Source organism: Kogia breviceps, chromosome 7, assembly GCF_026419965.1.
Source record: "Kogia breviceps isolate mKogBre1 chromosome 7, mKogBre1 haplotype 1, whole genome shotgun sequence".
In the NCBI taxonomy this organism is placed as follows: Eukaryota; Metazoa; Chordata; class Mammalia; order Artiodactyla; family Physeteridae; genus Kogia; species Kogia breviceps.
The window spans coordinates 120,069,024-120,083,032 of record NC_081316.1 but is presented as its reverse complement, the minus strand read 5'-3'; the positions used below and the strand labels follow the sequence as shown (position 1 = coordinate 120,083,032).

Below are 14,009 nucleotides of genomic sequence, written 5' to 3'. Positions count from 1 at the left end.
GAGAGGCCAGGATTGGTTATGGATGTCTGTGTGGAGAAGGAGGCTGAGGCAGGAATTCAGCCTACTCAGTCATGGTCCCTGCAGCGAGGGGCTTCGTGTGGCTCTCCTGGGTGAGGTGGGCAGGCATGGCGGTAGTTAGAATGAATGTCCGAAGGAGCTGGGGGAAGGATTTGTTCTCTTCCTTTTGGGGGCACGGTTCATACCATTGCTTGTTCTGGTCCGTGTCCATAGACTAGGCATTAAGGGCAAATGACCAGTGGTGGGAATGAGAAATGCAGGAGATGGATATTATGCGCCTGGGGCCAGATTTCTGGGATCAAGTCTGAGGGAGCAAAGGAAGTGGGTGTAGGTGAAAGAGACAGGAAAGAGGGAGGGGTCAAAGGGCAGGTTGGGTGAAGCAGCAGAGAGTAAAGGGTCTGGGAGGCAGGGAGGGTGAGCCCCACAGATGGCAGAAGGTCAGGGAAAGGGCTGAGCTGACATCAGACAGAGTCACAGTCAGAACCCGTCTCGGTACCCCACACGGGGCCTCCTGGTGTAACCGAGCAGGACCGTACGGGGCCTTCCCGGGACAGGCCCTCGCCCGTATCCTCCGCTGGGCTCCTCTCTGAAGTAGCCAGATCATAGTATCTGGTGCACACTTCCTGAGTTGCTTTACAGATGCTAAAAACCACCACCAAATGGGAGATGTTAACTACCTGGTGACCCAGGCCTCCTGGAGCCTCAGGATTGATCATGTTGACCCTGTGACCTCACCGTCAACCAACCAGAGAACTGCGCACGAGCTGCTCTCACGCCCTGCGACCCGCCCCCCTCACCTGGCCTCCAAACATGCTCTGCTGAAACCCATTGGGGAGCTCAGGTCTTTCGCGCAGGAGCCGCTCTGGACTCCTTGCTTGGTCCTGCAGTAAATGCTACAGTTTCCCTCACCACGCCTCCATGTCGGTAGATTGGCTTTGCTGCACTCGGGCGAGTGGACCCAAGTTTGGTTTTCTGCCTGTGGCCACCCTTCTTCAGAAATGCCGGGGCTGTCCTGTGAGGACACCCCTGTCCCTGGTCACGTCAGTTATCTCTCTGCCCGACGGGGTTACCTGCTCCCTTCTCTCAGGGAACCGACCATCTTCCAGACAGCCTCCAACTCAAAAGACCGTTTCTTTATTCCTTTTACTTAGACGTGAAGCTCTTCACAGACACCTGTGAAAGGTGAGGTCACTTTCTTATCTTCCCAGAGAAGGAATTCGGGGGTCAGTGAGGCCACGCACCCTTTCTAAGGCCCCTCGACACGGGCGGTGGCTGAGCGCAGCAGCTTTGGCGCCCAAGCAGTGCCGCTCTGCTGCCCACTGCCTGCCCACCACGCCAGCTCCATCCATCTCTCCTGCCTCCTTGGGGGCGTCTCGACCTTTCTTGGTCTGTCTCATGTAAGGTCCCTGTTGGCCATTTTCGCTTCCGTATTTTAATGGTTTGAACTAATTTCCACTTTATTTTTGTATTTATTTTAACACAATCACTTATAATGAGGCTAATGACATTTTGTCTCCATGGTGGTACATTTTAATTTGGTCTCGGAAATGTCAAAGCGATCCCGCAATTTGGTATCTCAGAAACAGAAAACGTGGCGGTGACAATAGGCCCTTCCATCATTGCATCTCCTTGTTATCTGCAAGCTCCCGGGGCCGCCCTGTCCCACTGGGCCACGTCACGGCTCTACCGTGGACGGGGACAGCGGTAAAACATCGCCAAGACAAAAGGCGAGGCTCCCGCAGACGGGCCCTTTCCAGAAAGCACAGCGAACACAATCAGATCTCAGCACTCAGCAAAATTTGCCACTTTGGAAGTGGGCGTTATTTTCCCGGTGGCATTTCTGTGTCAACCCTTGTCCTTCCCTCCATCCTGCGGGTCTCCTCTGAGCTGCCTGCAGTCACCTTTCTCTGCGCTTTCCCGTTCTTTCTTTAAGACAGCGCCGGCTGTTTCTGGTGAAGTAAATAGTCTAGGCTTTGCATCCCTGAGGTTTCTACCTCATTTTCCTCTTCCTCTTTTCACAACCTTTTAAAAATGTAAGAAACATTCTTAGCTTGCAACCCGTATGGATGGTCAGGCAATCTTGAATTGGAGGGTGTTTAGGGAAGCGTTTAGGGGTATTGGGTTGGCGAGTTGAAGCCCGTTTCTTTCAGCGAGGAGGTCATTGGAGTCTCTGTCCCGTGTGACAGGGCCCCGAGCGGCCAGCTGGGCTGAGGTTGGGGTGGGTGGACCGTCTGATGTTAAGTGTCGGCAAGCGTCTGCAGAGGTTGCTGACTGTGGCTTTGCTTTGACTGTGCGATCCCTGCTTGGCGGGTGTCCGTCAGGAGGCCTGCCTTGTCCCAAGTGTGTCTGAACTTGGAGCTCTCGCCCTAGACCTGCCCATCCTGCTCTTGCATCCTTGCCGCCCAGCTCTCCTCTAGCCAGCCTCCTCTGCACCCTGCTCTGCCCTTGGCGGGAAGGAGACGTTGTTTGGCTTGCTCCGTGGACGCTGATCTTTGAGATGGAAGCAGAACAGTGCAGGGGAGAGTCTGTGGTGAAACCGGCAGGGCAGGGCAGGGCAGGGCAGGGCAGGGCAGGGCAACTCCGGCCTAACCCAGACCCAGCCTGTGTCCTAGGAGGCGGCTCTCACTGGCCTCTGTTTAGAAGCCACTTTGTCAAATTCTTTGCCAGCTTTCCCATGCAGTAAAGATACTTTATCTCTATAAAGCAGCAATAAGTGGACAGTATAATATATTTCACTTTTAATAAGGTGTTGCCAGTTGCACAGACTCTGTAGAGCAATTAGTGTCAGAAGCGCTAAGCAATGGTGAGAACCACATTCGTGTTTACAGATGGGAAGGATTTACAGCTGCGTTTGGAGGAGCGAAGGGCGGGGGAGGAGATGCTGACCAGCTGAGGTTAGTTAAATCCGCTGCCCCCCCCCGCCCCCCCCCCTGCCCCTCCAGTGTATCTGAAACTCCCTGAAGGCAGGCCCTTGACCGGTGCTGCGAGGTTCCTTCCGGGGGCTGGGAGGCCGCGCTGGCCCTCACAGGCTCCGGGCCCGGTAAAGAACACGGGTTTAGGGCTCCCACAGATGCAAGAGGCAGGATGGGGGCCTGGCCTGCGGTAGTTTTAAATGTAGGGAGCCGACGTCACTGTGGAGGGGCTGTGGAGCCTGAAGGACTCCGGGGTGGGCGGTGTGTCCAGTTTCGCAAGAGCCCCACGTGGTGAGGGGCAGCGTCACTGCCAGTTCACAGGCGAGGAAACGGGCTCGGGGCAGTTCTGGCCACCGGTCACTGAAGGAGAGCAGCCCAGCTCCCTCCTGACGCCTCCTGATCCTTTGCACCCGAATGGAACCACAGCAGCCTTTGTGGAAAGTGGGGAGTGAGGAGAAGCTTCTGGAACCACAAGGAGGGTCAGGGAGTTTCCATCTGTGAAACCTCCATCGGAATCCCAAACAGTAGAGAAGCATAACTTCTATTTTCTTCGTATTTTCTGCTATCCAAATACTCTACCATCGACATGTGATATAGTCCTAACCAGACCATACAAAGGGCTGTGTGCGTTCCTCCAAGTGCGGGGGAGGGAACAGGAGCCCTTTGGCTACAGAGGAAGTTCACTGTTTTGACCTTTCCTGGGCCCCAAGGGGAAGTGCATTCTTTGAGATCCTGAGATTTTTTGAGAGTCACACCCAAAGTTCATCCCTGTCCTGGAGGCAGACCCACCGAAGACAGCCGTGAGCAAGGGCCGTTCATCTGCTGCCTGTTGTAGAAGAGATATTTCCAATAACTGAAAAATCTTCCAGGAGATCAGAAACAGATGATCAACAATGCCAGCAGAAAACAACTGTTTTAAAATCTAAGGATCAACTCGATCTGTGGCATCAAAGGAGAAAAAGCAGAAACCACCGCTCCTCTCAAGTGGGCAGAGACAGCCTCTGTGAGCACCGACCAGGGGCCACACCTGCCTCGCCACCAAGACCCGGCCGGCGTGACTGAGGCGGCCACTCCGGCGTGATCTGGATGGGCTCGCTGCTGTCACCGAGAGACCCCTGGCTCCTGTGAGCTTCTCACCCGGCCGTTGCACTACTAGAACAGGGGATGTTTTGCGTATTAATCGCTCCAATGTCCTTTCACTGACGTGATGCCCTTTCTGGGCGAGTATCACCTGGGTCCTCGGTGCCACTCCCTGGGCGGGGGAGGGCCAGGCACGGAGCCTCCCTCGTCCCACCCCCTCCCCGTCCCCGGGGGCTCCCCTCAAGGGAGGGAACAAAGCCGGGAGCCCGCACGCCAGGTGGCTCTGAAGGCTCAGAGGCTGCCAGCCACCTGGAGGAGCGAAATCACGCTGCTCAAGTCTTCCTCCTGCTTCCAGCCAATTTCTACTGCCTTTAATTCAATTCCACTCCTCCTGACCCCAGCAGGCTGGAGTTCCAGAGTTACTTTCAACAGATAGCACCAATTACCGAGGTGTGAAAATAGAAACCTTCGCATTTGGAGAACAAACCCAGAGACGGGACTGAACTGAACTGAGCAGGAAGGTGGAGAGAAGAGAGGAGTCTGGGGGTCGGAGGGAGGGGAGGCAACTGGCGGGCAAAGAGGAGGCTGCAGACACGGACCAGCCAGAGGGGTCCCCGGAACCGCAACAGGCCAGGGAAGCACGCGGGCGGGGGCCCCTGGAGCTGGGATGGTCCTCGTGGGCCTGTGCCGGCGCCAGCCCGACCCCGCTGGACGCTGCCCTGGACAGAGAGCCCCGAGCCCCAGTGCCCCCGATGGGCCGTACACCCTGCGGGGAGACCCTCACCCGCAGTGGGGGGGAGCGGGACCGAGGGCAGGAGCAGAGCCCAGACGTCCCGCCTGGCTCCCACGGGCAGCCCGTCGTCATGGCAACCATGCACACCCTGGGGGGGCCTTCACCCTCCTACAGGTTTCCTCGGAGCCCCCCACCCTGTGCCGCTTGGCCCGGGGTGTCCAAACACACGGCGGGTCCTCGTTAACGCTGATCAAAATTAAATCTCCGGCTGGTCTGTGCTTCTGTGGTTGAAATTAACTGGTTCCATGACCTTTTTATATCGGCATCCTGTCCCCTGTAAGACGTAAATGGAGTAGGTACCCAGCAAATACTTGAAGTAATGTTTTAAATAAGGTGTTCCGCCTTCCATAAAGCCTGTCTTGTTATTTAAGGAAAGGTGACGTTCCCATGGGATGAGCTTGGAACAGTAATGCAGCAGACTACCTTTCCCCCATCCAGCCCCCAGACCAGGGATGACCGGGGCAGAGTTACTCTCCGTTACACACCCACCCCCTCCCCAGGGACTGAAGGGGGTGCTTCACCGGAAGCAGGTGCAGAGCCTCAGACCTCCTGCCAGGTCCACACCGAGACGGGTCGGAGCCTGAGAACACGGCCCGGCGACACTTGAACGCCTCGGCCGGGCGCCAGGACCTCCGGGAAGCTGAGGCCCTTCCTCGCTGGCCCAAGGTCTTCACCTCCACCCACCGCCCGCCCTGGGTGGGCTGGGCTGAGGGTCTCGTGCGCGATTCAGGGAAGTGGATCCACAGGTGTGTGTGAGTCCACGGACACACCCTCAACACACAGAAGCATAGGAAGAAAAACACAGACGCCTCCTCTCCCTCCCAAGGAGAATCATAGCATCAGCTTCAGGGAAGAAATTAATCTAAGAACCTTTAGCCAGATCCTCGGACTTTCCGTCCAGATCCTGCGGCACTTCACTGCAAGACAGGCCTCCCTCAGCGCTTCTCCTTCAGGGCCGTTTGCTCCTGTGTTTGGTGTTCAGTGAGAGGCGCGGCCGGGATTGCCGATTCAAAGGCGGTAGCAACACTTGGGCCCGTCCCCTGTGAGAGGAGAAATACTTCTTGACTAGACTTAGGGTGACTGGCCATCCTGGGGTGCCTGGGACGGACAGTCCCCAGGGTGCAGGGTTCCCAGTTCCGAAAACAGGACATTTCTGAGCAAACTGGGCCAAGTTGAATAATCTAGCTTAGATATGGTTTCAGAAAGTGCCCCCATCCTTAGCAGCAAGGGTGGGGCAGGAATGACACAGAGTAAAAGGAAGCAGCTGGTCTGAAGGCGGAACTGCAAAGAGGCTCCATGTTCTAAACTCCATAATTTCCTCATCTCAGTTCTAAAGACATAGAAAATGAGCTTCATAGAAATTTGTTTGCCTAGGAGTCAACTTTACCTGGCAGAGTTGACTTTCAGAGTCAGATCGAGGTTGAATTTCTAACCTTCCCCCTCTCCCGCCGCGTCTCTCCCTGGGACCCGAGCTAGTTACTCCTCCGATCCTTCATATCAGGCTGCAGTCCGTGTGCTCTGTCCGCCTAGCATCTGAGATCCGCTGCACCTGGTCCTGGGGTGACTGTTAAGCTTCATCAGGTGTGTAAGTGGGTGGGAGGAGGACTGAGGGAGGTGGTCTCAGGTCTCGGGGCCGGATCAGCAGCGGAGGCATCTGGGAAGGGGCCTTCGTGTTGCTGTGTGTGTTCTTGGCGTCGCTCTGGTCCCGATTCTCTCTCTGATTCTTTGGTCTGTGTGCGTTTCCCTGCCTGGTCTGTCTCCTTTTCTATCTTTCTGTTGCTGGCCTTTCCGCATTTGGCTCGGGCATGGCCTCTGCTGCACGTACTGACGCAGAGCACGGAGGGTTTCAGCTCTTCCCTGCAGGGGAGTCAGGCGGGTTGCTCTGAGGAGCCCCAAGTCCTCCCCGACTCTGGACCGGACCCTCCGGAGCTCCTGGACCTGCTCAGGCGTTTGGAAGGAAGGGGGCCGCTGGCCCGCCTGCCCTGCATTCCCCCCAACCCGTGTGCAGAGCTGCAACCCTGGCCGTGGCCTGAAATTTATACAGGTGCAGCTGGTGTTCTGTCTCACCTCGACAGAGGCAGAGGCCAGAGCCTGCGAGGCCCTCTGACCTTGTGCCCTGGTCCCTGGAGACGACAGACCGCGTGCAGCGCGTCCCTGGATGCGCTTGCGGTGGGGAGGTGCTGGTTACTTTCTCAGGACTCGGAGGTGACCCAGGTTTAATAAAGAGGATTAATGGATTTGAGCTAAAGGTCCTGGCTGTTCCAGGCAGATATCCTCTGCCTTCTGAGACAGCAAGCAGGCTCTCGGTCTGTGCCTCCTCTTCAGGGAAATGGTTCACATGCCGCCTTAAAGGGGCCTCCCTTCCTTCCCTTCCCGCTAACCCGCCTGAGGTGGCAGTGTGCCCCGCAGCCCCCTCACAACCAAGGGGCTCCTGGTGACAAGAATAGCAACAAAAAGGACACTTTCATTCTGCTGGTGGCAGATAACCACCTTTGTGAAAAGCATTTTGGCCACAAGAATTGAAACCTTTAAAAAAATCGCGTCTACCCTTTCCCATGGCAAGTCGACAGCAATGATTTTCTTGCAGGATAATTAAGGACGCCTGCAAAGATGTGCCTGCCAAAGAGAATGGGGACAGAGATGTGTAGCAGTGGGGACTGAGTTAAATGTATGACACTGCATTTGTGCATTGGAATCGTGGGCATTAAGAAAAGATGCTACAGAAGCGTTTTTTGAAATATGTTCACAAGTTCTAAAACACCATGTGTAGTTAAACTCATTTTTGTAGAAACGTCTGCTGTGTGTGTGTACAGATGAAGGATGTGCGCCTGCATGACTGGGTGGCGAAACTCAGCTGTTTTATTGTAGTGTTTGACTGACTTACCCGCTCTAATTATTTCCGTAACTGTGTGTCACTTGTAACGGTAGCAGAGCAGAGTGGGATCTGTCGGGGGCCCGGCAGCTCCTCCGGGTGCGCCCACCTGGGCCCAGCCTCTTCCCCAGGAAATATGGGTGCAGCTCCCGACAGGTGGGAGGGGGGTCTCTGGGTGACAAAGCCACGAGCTGCTCAGGGTCACACTTGTGACGACTGGTCCCAGGCGGTGCTTCCGAGAGTCCTAGGAGAGTGGGGCCCTCTGCCCGGGACACCTCACCTGGGCCCCCGGGGACAGGGTGGCCCTTCCCAAGGGAGCAGGTCTTAATCGAGCCCTCTGCCTGCCCCAGGACGAGCCGGATCGCTTCCTAGGGTGCATCTCAAGTGCACTTTCCTCTCCCGGCTTCCCTGCCCCACCCCTCGTGTGGGTGATGCCGCCATATCCCCCAGGAGTCTGTCCCGTGTCCAACGGGAGATCCTGTGTCCCGGGGGCCTCACCCTTAGGACATGTCCCCTCAAGCCTCCATCGGCCATGAGGCACTTACTCATTTCCTCTTAATATTTATTTAAACTTTTTAGTGGGCACTGAATTTCGACTTTTCTGACATTAATTGCCTGCTTATGTCTTATCTGTCTCTGGTATTAACATCAGGACTACTTTTTACTTTACCTTTTTTTTTTTTTTTTTTGTGGTACGCGGGCCTCTCACCGTTGTGGCCTCTCCCGTTGCGGAGCCACAGTATCCGGACACCCAGGCTCAGCGGCCGTGGCTCACGGGCCCAGCCGCTCCGCGGCACATGGGATCCTCCCGGACCGGGGCACGAACCCGCGTCCCCTGCATCGGCAGGCGGATTCTCAACCACCGCGCCACCAGGGAAGCCCTATTTTCCCTTTGGACAGTTTGGCATCATTGTCTCCATCTTAATTCTTATGCAACCCTGGGGTGTGTGTTTATCTGTGGCCATGTCTTAGTTTGCTATTAAAAAAGTGTTCTGAGCAGCTCATTTTACCAATGATTTTAGCCTCAAATCTTCGTGATGTTCTGGTTGTTCCTCCTTGCTTTTATATGCTAGCTGTTATCCGGAGTAGAGAAAGGGCAAAAAGCTGAAGTGGAAAGAGTTTGTCTCCTCGGGGACCAAGTTCTAAAAGGAAGGAAGAAAAAAGGCAGAAAACACTATGCAAAGCAGGCCTTCAGCACTGGACATGTCTGTGAAACGGAGCCTCGCCGGGAGGGTTGCAGCCGGCCCTGGGGGGAGGAGTCCACCGCTCGGGGTGGAGCCCAGGCTGAATCCGGCCCCGCAGCTGCCGTGAGGTCCCCACCTCCTCCCTTGTGCCCACTGACCGGCCCGGCTGGGTTTCCCCTTGGAGCAGGACAGGCCTCGTGAGACCCATCTGATGTCAGAACCAGGGTATCCAGGAACGACGTGGTTCCCCGAGTATCGGGATTAAATATATGATGACATCCTGTGTGATCCTAGTACGTTGTTTCTGCTGTAGTTACCTGAGCTCCTGTCCTGCTCCCAGGCTGTTACGAGTTTTAATCAACCTGTAAGGCTCCCCGTGGGATCCTGGGATGGAAGGCGTGAGTGAGAGAAGCAGTCATTCTTTCTCGCATATCTGTTCTGCTAATCGAATTGCAGACCCTCAGTGTTTCACCCTTTTTAAGCTATATCATCCGTTTGTAGCCAGACAGAGGGTCTATCTCTAGAAGGAATATTTCAAAGCACGCAGTGCTGGGTCGCCTTCTGTCTCTGGGTGGGCTTCTGGGTTCCTCGCCTACCTTATGGGTACTTGTCTGTGTTCTGTCTCTCCCAGTCTTCCTTCACGTCCTTAAGGAAATAAAAAGTGGGGATTCCTGGGCAGGGATTTGTACACGTGATAGTGGAATCTTGTTTATGAGCAGCAACTAAGCTATAACCAGGTAGTGGATATTTTCCCAGCCCATGACAGTGATTTCGATCAAATGAGGTGTTTTTCTCTCCTCACCTCGTGTGTAGTGATGCCTTCCAAAAAAGAGTGGAGGCGGCACTTCTTCAGGCCGAGTGATGCCGAGGGCTAGGTGGTCATGGGGCCAGGATGGGCCGGCACCAGCGGCTCTACACAGGTGGCCAGCTGCCCAGGGGCCAGCCTAGCATCCAGGCTGCCTTCTGCACCTTCGCTGCTCCCTTCCTTCTCCACCCTGTATCTTAACAAGGCTCTAAAGGGGAGCAGGCAAGAAGCCATAAATATCTCTGGGAAGCAGCCTGTCTGCTGCATGTGGGCACCTGTCTGGAATATAGCAGGGTGGCCTCCATGACCAGAAAGAAGCAGGACTGCACAGATGCGGGTTTTTATTCTGATGGAGATGGGAAACAATTGGATGGGGGGCTACTGGGACCTCTTCTGCAGGGAAGTGACGCGGGCTGACCCGGCTTTCAGGTGGGGACAGCACCTCCGTCCCTTCCGGGGATTTCCCCTCCTATTGGCGTCTGCGGTGCCTCTGGAGCCTCATTTTACTTCACTGATCCGCCATCCTATCCCCCACCTTATTTCCCCAGTTGCTTTCAAAATCTATTAGAGAATGTGAGATGCAGAGATGAAATTGTAGGAATATAAAGGATATAAACAGAGCCACAGCATGAGTAAAATACTGCCCTATAAAAAAGCAGGTCCTTTTGGAGTTTTTCCGTCATTTGCCTGTGGGCCTGGTTGGAGGTCAGAGTGGAGGGGGCCTGCGGGGAGTCACAGCGTCACGCTCGGAGCTCTGGCTTGTGTGGGCTCCTGGTGCGGGGGTGTGCTGTGACAACCAGCTTCCTGAGGGAGGGAAAACAAACCCTTATGTAAAATCTCCAAGACATCCCTCAGTACTTGAATGAACAAACAAACTGGTCGATCCAGACAATGGAGTGTCATTCAGCACTGAAAAGAAATGAGCGATTGAGCCATGAAATGACATGGAGAAAACATGAATGCCGAGTGAATCATGAATCGTGAATCACTGAGTGAAAGAAGCCAATCTGAAAAGGCCAAATACTGTATGATGCCAAGTCAGTGACATTCTGGAAAAGGCAAAACTGTGGAGACAATGAAAGGATCAGCGGGTGGCTGGGGGATGAACAGAGGGGGCACGGAGGGTTTTTAGGGCAGTGAAGATACTCTGTATGACGCGACGATGGGTACGTGTCATTCCACGTTCGTCCAGACCCGCACAGTCTACGACGAACGGGTGAACCCTAATGTAAGCTGTGGACTTGGGGCGATTATAGTAAGTCCATGCGGGTTCAGTTGTGACAAACGTCCCACTCTGGGAGTGAGGGATGTTGATATTGGGGGAGGCTCTGCATGTGTGGGGCAGGGGTTTTGGGGAAATCTCTGTATCCTTTCAGTTTTGCCATAAATGTAAAACTGGTCTAAAAAAATGCCTTGAAAACAATCCCTGCTTTGTAGCATTTGCTAATTCCAGGGTATAAAAACTTCATCCCTGGCTGACTTCCAGCTACCAACACGCACAACGTGAGGTACCTAAATCCCCACGAATGTGACGTACCGCCTTGCCGTCTGCTAGGTTCCCACATACATGACTGTCACTTGGACACCACTGATCTATTTGTCTATCCCTGTGACTGAACCATACTACTTATAATTACCATGGCTCGGTTAGTTTAATAAATGTTCCTTTGAAATAATGTCTTACTGATTAGTCAAGCACCAACCTCACTGGGACTTTGACTGTGATTACTTCAAATGCATACACACACACATTTAGCATCTCTACAATATTGAGACCTCCCAATAAGACCACACATCCATTCAATAAGTAGAGTCTGTTATGTGCCAGAGACCGTCGTTGGCTCTGTGATAGACAAGATTGCCACAGTTCCCGCTCTTACGAAAACATACATTCTGGAGGATGAGGTCGTGAAGATTGGTAATGAGCAGGTGAACAAAAGGAGAACGGAAAGCCCATTTCAAATGACGTAAATACCATGAAGGTCTATAAAATGGAACACAGCTAAGGGGGAGTCTGCTTTGGATTGTGTACTCAGGGCATCGTCTCTGAGGAGTGACATTTTAGCTGAGGCCCGATCACAGGGAGACAACGGAGGAAAAGTCTGAGAAGAGCGTTCCAGACAGGACAGCCAGAGACCCTAAGATGGGAACCACCTTGTCAGCTCTGAGAGATTTGAAAGAGGCCAGTGGGGAGCGTGGTGCAGTGTGAGGTGTTTTCCCAGCGATCAGAGATGGAGACAAAGATCCTCTCGGGTAGCATCTTCCAGGCTGCGGTGAAAGGTTTGGATGTTATTCTGAACACAGTAGAAAGCCTTTGAAGTGATGTGTGTAAAGGGGAGTGATTTGATTCACAAGTTAGCAGCCCATTCTCATTTCTGTGACAGGCATAGATTGTGTGTGTGCTGGGAGAGGAAAGAAAGGAGACTGTTTAGAAAATTGTTGCCGTAATCAGGATGAAAGGTGATGGGGCCCTGGATCACAGCGGTAACAGTGGAGCCGAGGGATGCTCGTGGGTTTTGCATACGTTTTGGAAGTAGCCCTGGAGAGCTTTCCGACGCACTGGTCGTGTGGAGGGAGAACCAAGAATGGAGTGGCTGCAGAGAGCTCAGGCATGAGAAACTAATTGAATGGGAAGGTTACAGAGGGCAGAGCACGTGGGTCCCCCCCAAGTCCTTGTGGACTCTTGTTTTTACTCTAAAATATCATCCCAGTGGAGAGGTCAGGAAAGAGGTCGGAGTTGTGAATCCTGAGTTCTGGGAGAGTTCTGCCGGCGACAGTTATGTGAGAACCGTCAGTGTGAGGGAGCAGGGGTTGAGAGAGGAAGAGAAACCCGATGGTGCATTTCTGAGCAAGATAAAGAAGTGTTTCAAGAAGAGGTGGTTATCGTACGGAATGCTGTTGATGGTCAGGTTTGGAGGGCAGAGAACAGGTGCTTCAGACCTCAGGAATTGGTAATGGGTAACCTTAACCAGAGTAATTAAAATGGCATGGTAATTTCAGATGCTTGAGTGTCGTTGAAAGAATGGGGCTTGGAGAAATTGAAATACAGTTAGTGTTCATTATTGCATTGGTTTCATTCTGCAAAATCACTTCAAACACTATATTAGTGATTGTGGAACTGCTGCTCCCACGGGAAGAAGGGTTATGTTCCTGTGAGCCTCTGGGTACAGCCTTTCATCAGCTGATTGATACACAAACTTATGTGCGTTTCTGTTGAGAGATACCTTGTTTAATATATACTGTTGCTTCATTACCATTGAGCTTGTGGCCCAAAGCACTGTAATTTATACCTGGACAGAGCTTCTCTACACACATTTCCTCCGTAAGGCACATCTCAGCTTTCTTGCTGTTAGGGACACTGCAAGGCACTTCAGTACTACCCTTGGGGGCTGTTTTAAACAGTGAAATCACCAACAAAAAGCACAAAAATGAGGAAACTGGCACTGAATAGACTAAGAAAAGGTTGGTTGTTTAGAGTGTGATTTGCTGAAACGAGGGCACGTGTGTCAGGGCGAATCGCATGTTGTGCTGCTCAGGTCACATCCAAGAATGACTGCAAACACGCAGTGAGTATTGACTTTGGGGTTACAGGTAACCCCCAAATCCGCAAATAGGCGGATTTGCCTACATGGAATCCGTGAGTAATGAGGGCTGACTGTATTAACTAACTATAGGTAACTCTTTGGAGATGTTTCTCTGCAAGGTTTCATGTGGTAATGGAGTTCTTATTTTGCTTTTACTATTTAAACATTTTTTATATTTTATATTGGATTATAGTTGATTTACAACGTTGTGTTTCAGGTGTACAGCAAAGTGATTCAGTTATACATATACATGTATCTATTCTTTTTCAAATTCTTTTCCTATTTAGGTTATTACAGAATATTGAGCAGAGTTCCCTGTGCTGTACAGTAGGTCCTTGCTGTTTATCTGTTTTATATCGTGTGTATATGTCAATCCCAAACTCCCAATTTATCTCCCCCCCGCAGGCTTTCCCCTCTGGTTACCAGAAGGTGGTTTTCTAACTCTGTGTTTGCTTTTAAAAACATGGGTGATCCTAGAGTATGTTTTTAGGGTGGGAGGACTGACCCAGTACAGAGAGAAATTTGACAATGGCCACTGACCGGCAAAGTCTTCAAGGACGGGAAGGGGGAAACCCAGGTCATCAGTGTAGGAGGAGGCTTTGATCAGAGCCGTAACATGGCGAATTCCCTGTCAGTCAGGGCTGTTTTTATGTCCTTTTATAATTTTTAATAGTCTTATTCACATAGTTCATGTGTATTTATTAATTCCTAGGCATGTTATAATTTTTGGTGTTTCGAATGGGTTTTCCTTATGATTGTAC

The 14,009-nt window shown here is 52.6% G+C and overlaps 1 protein-coding gene across 3 annotated transcripts in view; it reads left to right on the top strand.

Annotated features, from left to right (window-relative positions):
- OPCML (opioid binding protein/cell adhesion molecule like) overlaps positions 1 to 14,009 on the top strand; it is a 1,097,554-nt gene that overhangs the window by 39,657 nt on the left and 1,043,888 nt on the right. Inside the window, exon 1 of one of the 3 annotated variants that reach the window (XM_067039352.1) lies at positions 6,119 to 6,384. The exons of the other annotated variants lie outside the window; for them this stretch is intronic. The gene's annotated coding sequence lies outside the window, so the exon portion shown is untranslated. Of the gene's footprint in view, positions 1 to 6,118; positions 6,385 to 14,009 lie in introns of those variants that run through there. 3 annotated transcript variants of the gene reach the window in all.